The following is a 10,287-nucleotide window of genomic DNA, read 5'->3' as shown; positions in this document are numbered from 1 at the left end:
CTGTTTACTGAGGGAAATAAAACCTGCTTCATTAGCATGTTTTGTTGTTTCTGTGACACAGTGATAGTTCCTGGGAGTCCCACACAACATGAGATTTATTCTGACATTCTATGTCTACACTTGCACTGTGAAAAAGAAAGTATTTTCCATTAGAGCCAGAAAACCTGAGGTTAAAAAAAAATAAAACAGCACAAGTGCATGCCAAAGGTTGAATTTTCCTTACTAAAAAGAAAGGTGGCAGCTTCCAACTTCAGCACAAAGTAGGGGTGTCAAATTCTGCAGAAACTGCTGCCTCTGGAGATTGATGAACAGAATGACCCCAGAAGCAATGTTATATTCTCATGAGGCGGCTTGCTTACGCACTTCTGGAGAGGAGCAGTGGGTCTTCGGAAAGGCTAGCAGGTTATCTGTTTCCTGGTAACTGCTTGCAGAGTTGGAAGGAGTTGATGGGACTAGACACAAAGCAGGAGTAGAGTCAGGCCATGGCATCTAATCAGTGGCTACAGAGGGCATCAGTGGCTTGTCCAGAAAGAGGAACATTTCATGGTTCAAGCTCTGTTTGCTTCTATTATATTCATATTCACTCCCTAAGGCAGTAGGAACATCACAAATACAAGCCTCTCCTGGAGATCACAAGGGGAAAGCTGAGCTTCAACCGAAAATTCTCAAGTCTCAGACGTAAACGTCTTCTCGAAGTGGCATTGGGAAGGCAGAGGAAAAGAAAACATCTTTTCTCTTTTGGAGAAAACAACTCCAGTTGCCTCTATGCCATAGGAAATGGCATGAATCCTGAATTGCACATGCTGTTTAAGGGATGCAGAGATAAGGTGTAGCTTTTGCCACCAAAAAGACTTCGTTATGTGATCCCTCTGGTGGTGCTCTATAATCACCTATTTCAGGATCACCAAGGGTGGCTGTTAAGAAAGAAAACTTCTGGTTCCTGTACCAGACACTGTGTATCAGCACGTCTTTCACACCCAGGCATGTGCATTTTCAACAAGCTTCCCACACAATCCGACTGCAAGCTAGAGACCGGGGTCCATTGATGGGGGAACTAGTGCTAAATCTTTTGCCTCTGCCATTGTCTAGTCTTGTGACTTTGAGTAATTGACTTAAAATGAGTAGAATATAATCTACTCTGCTAGCCAAAAAGATTTACTCATTTTGAGAATAAGAGGGAAGAGCCCAAGGTGTGCTGTCAGTGCAAGACGTAATTCCCTGGAAGAGACTAGTGCACTCAGCTAAAATGGCTAAATTGCTCAAAGGCAGGAGGTGCAGAAGGCTCCACGTTGGATGACATGGCTTTACTTTTTTTAATGTACTCAACAAAAAGCACTGTGATTTCATAAAATGTTAGCTTATCTTTTAATGTCATGTTGTTGCTTCTTTCTATCCCATAAATTTAATTGGGTAGGCTAACATCTAATATGTCTCTTCATGAGAATGAAGAATATCTCAGAAATAAACAATTTACCAAAGCTTTGGCAGTACTGCCTGCTCAGTATATTCTGCGCAAGTACAAGGTCTGGGGGCCGAGCTTGAGAAACCATCTAAACACGTGAATGTTGCTACAGACTAAACTAATGAATATTTTACTCTTCCCAGCTGCTTCAGAATCCTTCTTCAGCCTAAAAGCCATAATCACAAAATCCAATTTCACCTTCTCCAGGACTTTGTAGCCCTGAATATACAACAGCCAAATCTCTGCAATATTTTACTTACAGAACAAAAGGTAGTGAAAGCAGCTGTACTTGAAGACACTGCTACTAAATAAATCAACCTTCGGAAGAATAAACAGGACATTTATAATGATAGTTCTTTGTTGCAGGGTGGGATGCAGTGGTGTTGGTGGTGTGGCTGTAGAACTAGGCAGGTGGGTTGGAGGGAGTGATATTTTATAATTTTTAAAAATCTGATCCCTGTGTATATATTAGTTATACAATCTTTTTAAAGGGAAAAAAGGTAGAGTTGACAGTCTTAAGAATTTACCCATCCCCTTCTCCAGAAGTGTTTGGGTTGAGGGTTCTTGCCCATTAACCAGGGAAGTTGTAGAGAGATAGTCCTCCCATGAGTGAGAGGTAGGATTTGATGGCCTCTATTGTCGCTGTGTTGTGATTCCTAAAATGTGAGTGGATTCTCTCTTCTCCCAGCCTTTATTCAGGAAATACACTAAGTACATGCTGTAGCGAGTCTATTTGGTGAAGTCCAACAAATACTGCTTCCAAATGCATAATTTGTTTACTTTTTATGTTGACTAAATTACCTTTGTCAACTAAGAAGGCTTTGCATTGGAGGAGAGAGTCTGCTACACCTACAACCACAGAACTGACATTGAAAACATTGTTCTGCCAATATCTCAGTGCCAATATAGTCCCTTGATTGATGGGAGCACAGTGACCTATTGACTCACATTGGCATTATCCAAGGGCCAAGGCTCTATCAATCAGTTCTGTTTTCATTAAGGAGACAGAGTGCCCAATATCCTTTTTCATCTAATAGTTTCATGCTTATATGTGGAAAGAATCTGACTGGGCTGATTACCTTTCTTTCTTGACTTTTGTTCTGACTTGAAAATTCTATTTTGGATTCTAGTTCTAGTGTTATTGACCTCTCGTCTGCTGGCCCTAACATGAACTGTGGCTACGTTTAATATTTGCTTTGTCTCTGTTCAGAATTATATTTTCTTTCCTCTTTGATCTCTGACAGGCTTTCAGAAAATTTTTTCAACTTTCCAAAAAAAAAGTTTTTTGAAATCACTATTATCATGGAGTTGCCGCTATAATTATTTTGGCATTAAATTTCATTCTCTGTACAACAATGGCATTACCACATGATATAAAGGGACCCCTTGTTATTGTCATCTGGACAACCCAGTAGCGTTGTGGAGTCTTGAGACCTTTTACAGTGTGTTGGTACTGTAAAGGAATTTTATTTGTGTGTTATTTTTTTAGCATAACTTATCAGGCTTGAAAAAATAAAGCACAAATATGAAGAAATACGGTGAATTTTCCTTCCTCAAATCAATTTTCCTTTCCCTCAGTTGAGTCTGGAAAATAAATATTACTAAGATAACACTGGGAAAAATTTTACCAGTATTGATGTTGCCTGACTAGTGAGTGGGTAGTAGTCAATGACTCACCTTTTAGAAGTAAATGAATCCTTTCAGGTACCAAGCAGTATATCGGAGATATTTGTTCACTCTTAACGGAGATAAGCAATTTATGATCAGATTCCTCTCAGCTTCAAAAGCAACTGCTGCTAGATAACAGTCTGATCAAGCTCATTTTATGTGATATCCAATGGAATCCAAGTGAGCCTTAGGTCAGATGGCTTCCACAGGACACATCTTTCCAGAATGCCCCAGAATTGGCAAAATTTTCAGCAGCAACTTTTAAGAGAGAAATATTATGAAATTTGAACACATTTGAATATTAAAAATCTGAATGTATTACTACAAATTTTCCCAGGGACTGACTTTGTGCCATATCATTGGGCAAAAATTCCCCAAAGTTCAGTCACCTTTTGGTCACATTTAGTTCGATAAGAATATTTAACTGAGGAGTATACCAAATATTTGCTGTCTTGTTCCTTGAAGCTTAAATTATGTTTGAAAGCTCACTCAGAGTAATTGTAGGATACTTTTTGCTTTGGATTTTTGAAGGCTAGTAAATCATATTTACAAGCCCTAAGACAAAAAAACCCATAAAATACATTAAAATCATTTTTATCACTACAAAGGTAAAGCATCAGTATGACTATCATATACCTCAAAACCCATTTATTTTAGTTAAAAGAGGTAAGGAGAATAACTTTCACAGTTTGCTTCTTTAGACAAATGGGAATTAGGCTAGTTATAAAAGTCTTGGACCTTGACTGACACTTATATTATTTTATTTTAGCATTGACTATTGCAGAAGATACTACTAAAACTGAAAGACACTTGCTCAGAAACTTTGGAATTCTTCTTTCTGTCCCATTAGCTTTCTTTCCTTTTGGGATTTCAGTTCTAAGTAGTTAGTTAGACTTTCTCACTGTATCTTTTATATCTCTTACTCTCTTTTCTGTATTTTCTCTACTTTTATCTCTCCACGCTCCATTTTGATGACTTTATTCAAATTTTGCCACTAGTTCACAGAATCTGTCCTCAGTTGTAATTTACATCAATTGAGTTTCTAATGGCAGTTATAGTTTTGACATCTAGAATTTGCATTTGGTTTTATTGTATGGTTTCCATATTTCTGTCAAAATTCTTCATGTTGTTTTCTGTCTTTTTTGGACATATTAATAAAGTCTGTGTATAAAAATTTCACCATCTGGATCTCCTAAATCTATTTTTCCTTATTCCTCTTGGTTTTTAATTACATTGTCTGGTTACTTTTGATTGTGCTGAACAATGTATAATGAAAGCTATAAAGTTAATTTGAAGCTTATGATAGTGCTATCCCAAGCCTTATTAATTGTATGTTTTCTTTTGGCAAGTGCCTAGCAGCATTAGCCATCCCAGATCAACTCACTCTAATTATAGAAATTAATATGATATGAAGTTTGCTTCAGTCCCTGCAAAGATTGAACTATTTCTGGTTTATCCTTCTTCCTAAGACTCAGCCCTTTGGGGTTATAACCCAAAATAAAGAGTATTTCACCAGGGAAAGTTTGTTTCTTTAGCCTATAAAGGCTGACTGTTCAGCATCTCAGCTTCTGTCCTAAAAGAGGGAAAGTCTCCACAAAAAAAGTGGCCCTGAATGCAGGGCTTGCTTCTCTGGGTTCCTTTGTAATTACAGACAATGTTGATGAACTAAAAATAAAATCATGTTTTCCGAAGCTTTAGTCATATCATTTCCCTATCCCATGTCCTCAAGAGCTTACTTTCCAGAAACTTATTGATGATACTTTAAAACTCTATTCTGGATCTGAGTCATTCTGACCACATAATTACATTGACTTGACAGATATGCAGGAGTGCAAGGCCTCTTTCTTGATCTTACTGATATTCACCAGACTAAATATTTGAAGGAAATTTCTTCCTAGGGATTTAGGGAGGGTTTAAAAAACCAGGGGGTATCTAGGTGGCTAAGTCAGTTAAGTCTCTGACTCGTGACTTTGGCATTGATCATTATCTCATGGTGGTGGGTTCGAGCCCCATATTGGACAGAGCTGAGACCCTGCTTGGGATTCTCTCTCTCCTTCCCTGCCCCTCCCCCACTCCTCTCTCTCTCAATCTTTCTCTTTCTCTTTCTTTCTCAAAATAAGTAAACAAATTTTAAAAAATAAAAAATTTTGTGGGAGAAGAAAGTTTAGTTTTATTGATTTTTAAACTTCAATTTACATAGTTGGTGAAATTAATAAATTATAAATTTACTTTGTTCTGCACAAACTAATGTAGGTCACAGCTATATTTGGTAAACATTTGACTTCTTGACATGAAGAAAAATAATGAAGTAATAAAAAGAGGCTAGATACAGATTCAGCAGCCCTGGATTCAAGTTCTTGCTTGGTTATTTATTATTTATGTGGCCCTGGGAAAGCCATTTACTCTTTTTAGACCAAGTTTTCTCATTTATAAAATAAAGAGGTTAAACTGGAGTTAATAAATTTTTAACAGTACAATGCTTTTTGTCAAAAGAAATCTTACGTAGAAATTCAAAATCCACCCCAGTCCCCAAACAGATCTACATTGACTGTGGCTGTGTGTGTGTGTGTGTGTGTGTGACAGGCTACAGCAGGTGTAGGTTTGTCCTACCTTTGCCTTTGGGATGGTCCATAGGGTACCTCTAGAATCTCCAAGATTGTGTTGTCAAGATGTCTGTTCTAAGTGTTCAGTACACAGAATAAGACTGTTATGTGCATCTCAGGACACTGGTGAGACCAGGGATTGAAGATTATTTCTGTCATAGCATTCTTTGAAAGGGAATATATCCAAGCAATTGCTGCTCTTGTTCTTTTCATAAACCTGTTAATATTTCCAGCAACAACTCAGCAATGAGGTTGGGAGTGGCTTCCATAGAACTTGAAAAGATGGAAAATCCAGACTGAGTATGGGAGAGAATGAAGGAAAGGAAAACAGATTAAGGGGATGAGGATTAATTGGAGGATATTTCCTGAGATGACTTTCCCAGAGAGCAGTTGAAAATGTCAGCCTTTCTTCTAATTCACGACCTGTTGTCTTAGTGGCATGAGGCTGGTGATGCATCTCTAGGAGGCACATCATAAGCAAATCATTGTATTTTCCTGCTTGACCTTGACCTTCCTGATGCCAGCAGTTACCTTGTTTACAATTAAAGGACATCTGGGTATCTAAAAGGAAAAATGCTGTGTGGAAGATCTTGTCAATTGTTGCTTCAACATTTGGGGAAGTCATGGAAGAGGAATAAAAGGCTACTTAATGTGATCAGTAGAAAGCAAATGGAGAGAGCTTCATTACCAGAATTTTTTCAATATACAGGTAGTTCTGACCTAAGTCTGTCGGTTAGGTTGTGTTGAATTTGTGGGTGGGCAAAGAATAACAAAAACTGGTAAATGTTGTGACTGCAACTACAGAGAGTGGTACTAAGCATGCCTGCAACCTGTCGGTAGTGACAGATTTCTTTGAACAGGACAGGTTTCAGAAGATCAAAACAGAAGATGACTGGTTTCTCCCAAGCAAGATTCTTCTAGAATATCTGAAAGAGATAGACTGAGTGTTGCTGGATGTTGAATAATCTAGGAGGGGGTCTAGAAATGGAAAATTAAACACACTATAATAATTATGATGTCTAAATACTGGGTCATACCTAGATAGAAGCAAAAAACGTGTAGCTTGATATGTACTCTTTTTTTTTTCTCATATTAAGGAAAAAACTATATGTATGATGTGGGTGCAGCCAGCACTCCATAAACATACACACAATTTTATAGCTTTCAGAAGGTTAGGAGGTATTTCTTCATTACATCAGTCTGTCTGTATCTATCTATCATCTATCTAATCGTAGATGAGATTAATCCTCTATGTTCCCATAAGGCTATCAGATCTGGAGCCTGAATGAAGGCATAGTTTTTCTTTACGACTTTCTTGACAAGGTGGTGCTAGTGCTGTGAAGTATCTCCTTCCTAGCAGACCATGACCTTATTCTGACCTGGCACTCATTTATTTGAAACACCTTGATCGTTACTTTTAAAGTCTTTTAGGGAAAGAAAAGTAAAGATATAAAACTGGGTCCACGTTAAGCACAGGGTTTGTTTTTGTTTTTTGTAAGGATAAATTTCTTTTTTGCTAACCTAATAGGGAAATTTGCTTACATGTATTTGACAAGCTTAATTCTCTTTCTGCAACAGAGCTCACCTATGGTGTCCCTGTGAATGGAATTTTAGACCTGGTGGTATGAGCGTAGCATTTTATCTCCATGGCAAGATGGGGCTTAGGAAAAGAGGCATGCTGAAAGGATTCTGACAAATTTAGAACTGGCTTTTAGTTTGTATGTTGAATGAATTCTAAAAGCAAGACATTAAACCTTCAAAAAGTTAGGAAATAACTGTTAAAATCTTTCTTCTAGTATATTTTTCCCCAAAACTTGTAATTTTGAAAAATGACCAGTCAAGTGGCCCTTTGTAGACTGTGAAGTATTAAAATGGCCCAGTCCTTCGGTTTAATAGATCACCAGGCACAGAAGTATGTTGAAGAATGACAAAAGTGTCCCATGCCCAAAAGTTGTTAGGGTCTAAAGTGATACTTGTAGTAAAGCCCAAATTAAAATTTAGCTATAGGAGCTCTTGGGTAACTCAGTAGGGTAAGCATCTGACTCCTGATTTCCGCTCAGGTTATGATCTTATGGTTTGAGATGGAGCTCTGCCCTGGGCTTTGTGCTGATAGTGCAGAGCCTGTTTGGGATTCTCTTTCTGCCCATTCCCTACTCATGTGTGCACATCAGCACACACCTGCTCTCTCTATCTCTTAAAAAAAGGTAAATAAATAATCTTAAAAAATAAAATTTAGCTATAATTTTCATGAAATCCATGTTCTGATCTAGTATTATCCCTTTCATGGCATTGCTGAAGCCAACCTGCTATAAGAACATGATACTACAATAATATAGATGAATTCTGAGTCTATTTATTTATTTATTTGGTTACCTAGTGATTTTCTGAAAGATAATATAAGTGAATTTAATGCAAATGGAAAAGCACTTGGTAATTATACCTGGTAAAAAATTAAATACATTTTAAGTGCACTTTGGACAATATTTATAAGACTCTGTTACTTTTGTAAATGAGATATCTCAGAAACGTCACTCATGATTACATTATAAGTTCAAAGTTTTTCTATTTCTTAAACTTTCTTAAATTTGGACATATCTGCTTCTTGGTGTGAGGGTAGATAGGAAGGGAATATTAGGTAAAAGAAAGATAAGGAAATGGTTAATAGGGAAAGAAGATAAAAATCTTATCTTGGAGCAGAATTCTTCATTGCAGGCATTTGGGGAAAAGGAAGAGCATAGCCCACAATGTAGCTGATGGAGGTGAACAATCCTTAAGATATGGCATAGAAAGAGAGAAGACAACACTGTTAGGACAAAACCTTTTCTGTTGTGTACTAGGCAGAGTGAGATGACTATCTGATGAGTCAGGCTTATCAGTCACTATTCATGTAGGTGTATGCAAAGCAAGCCTACTTGTAACACACAATTAACATCTCCCTTCTAGTGCCACAAGTCATTGCTGATGGCAACTTAGAGTAGCAGTGTTTATCTTTAAAGAGCTCAAAGCACTTCATAGACACTTTCTCTGTATCTTTAGATCTCTTATCCTTCCAGATAAGCCCACCCTGCATCTTTACCACTTAGCCCACAATGCAGTTGTTGACTTCCATGTATGAAGCTGCCCAGCCCTGCCTACTGCTGGATTTGGAACTAGCAAAAGATGCTTTTGGGTCTTCTGTTAGGATCTTCCTAACCGTTTTTTTTTTCCATAGCCTTTCTGAATTCACTCATGCCATGTGTCAAGGTCTATGCTAAACCACACACTTGCAAAGGCTGAAGACAGCTCTACTTTTAAGATCAGTTAGCATGGGGTATATCTCCCCAGCTTCATCTGCTCCCTTTCCACTGTCCTTATCTCCCTGGAGGGCAGTGGGAATGTCTACTTCACAGGAAGACATCTGAAAGCCCAGAGTGTTTGCTGCATCTCCTGGTTATTCAGTAACTGAAACAAACAAACCAGTTTCCTCTGTGTTCCTTGTGTGTCCTGCCTAAATGTTGAATCACTTCACTTCCTTACAGATGATCAACTTTCAGTAAAGAGCAGAAAATATTTTTCAAAAATGCTGAGAAAGCATGAAATACTGAAATGAACAAGATTCAGGAGCCCAGCCGTTGAGTTATAACCCAGCACTTGCTAGTTGGTTGGCCTTGTGTTACAGTTGCCTAGCCCATAAATTAGGATGATGAAGCCTAGCTCATGGGGAAAGGGGTAGTGTGGCAAGAGTCAGGAATAGTGGAAGCGCTGTGCAAACCACAAAATCCACATAATTGTTGGTTATTTGGATGTTTGATTTTATGGATGCATGCTTTCATAAAAATCCAGAAAATTTAGGATTTTCTGGTAACATCAGATGGTTGGAAAGTTATCACTTTTTATCATTTGACTGTGGAGCAGAGAAAGGCAGAGGAAAATAGAAAGAAATCTGCTTCACCTTATTATGTCTTTTAGGTGACTGCAATTGGCACTATCAAAAATTTATACTCTGGAGTAATACTAGGTTAGTAACAGCTCCTGTTTATCTTGCTGCATTTTATTCTTGCTTGGATCTGAGGACGTTAAAAGCAATGATAACATTAAAGGTCAGACGAATTTTTGCTATAATATTCAAGCCAAATTTCTGAAAGAGTTTTCTAAAAATGTATAAAGAACCATTCTTAAAGGCCTGTCTCAATCAATTGTTCTTTATTTGCCATGCAGAACTTTGTAAATATTTAACTTTCTTCAGAGTTTGGAATGTACAAACGTGATTTATTATTTCTAATGATTGGAAAGAGGCTTGGTATCTGCAAACAAAAGGTATGAATTGAAAGAGAACGCATAACACAATACGTTTCTTTGTATGTAATGGCAGAACAACATCTAAAAAGAAAAAGCGAGGGATTCTCAACACGACTTGTCTCTCAGCATGTCCAAGAGGTGGTGTTTAAAGTAATAATAGTTTTTATTCATCGAGTACTTATTATGTGCAAAGCTATCTTTGGACTAAGTGCTTTATGTATGTGTCTGCTCTCTGCAACGGGACACTGACTCATAAGGGTGCAAGGTGAATTGTGT

The sequence above is a fragment of the Suricata suricatta genome, chromosome 8, assembly GCF_006229205.1.
Source record: "Suricata suricatta isolate VVHF042 chromosome 8, meerkat_22Aug2017_6uvM2_HiC, whole genome shotgun sequence".
NCBI classification, from domain to species: Eukaryota; Metazoa; Chordata; class Mammalia; order Carnivora; family Herpestidae; genus Suricata; species Suricata suricatta.
This window is presented reverse-complemented; position numbering follows the sequence as displayed.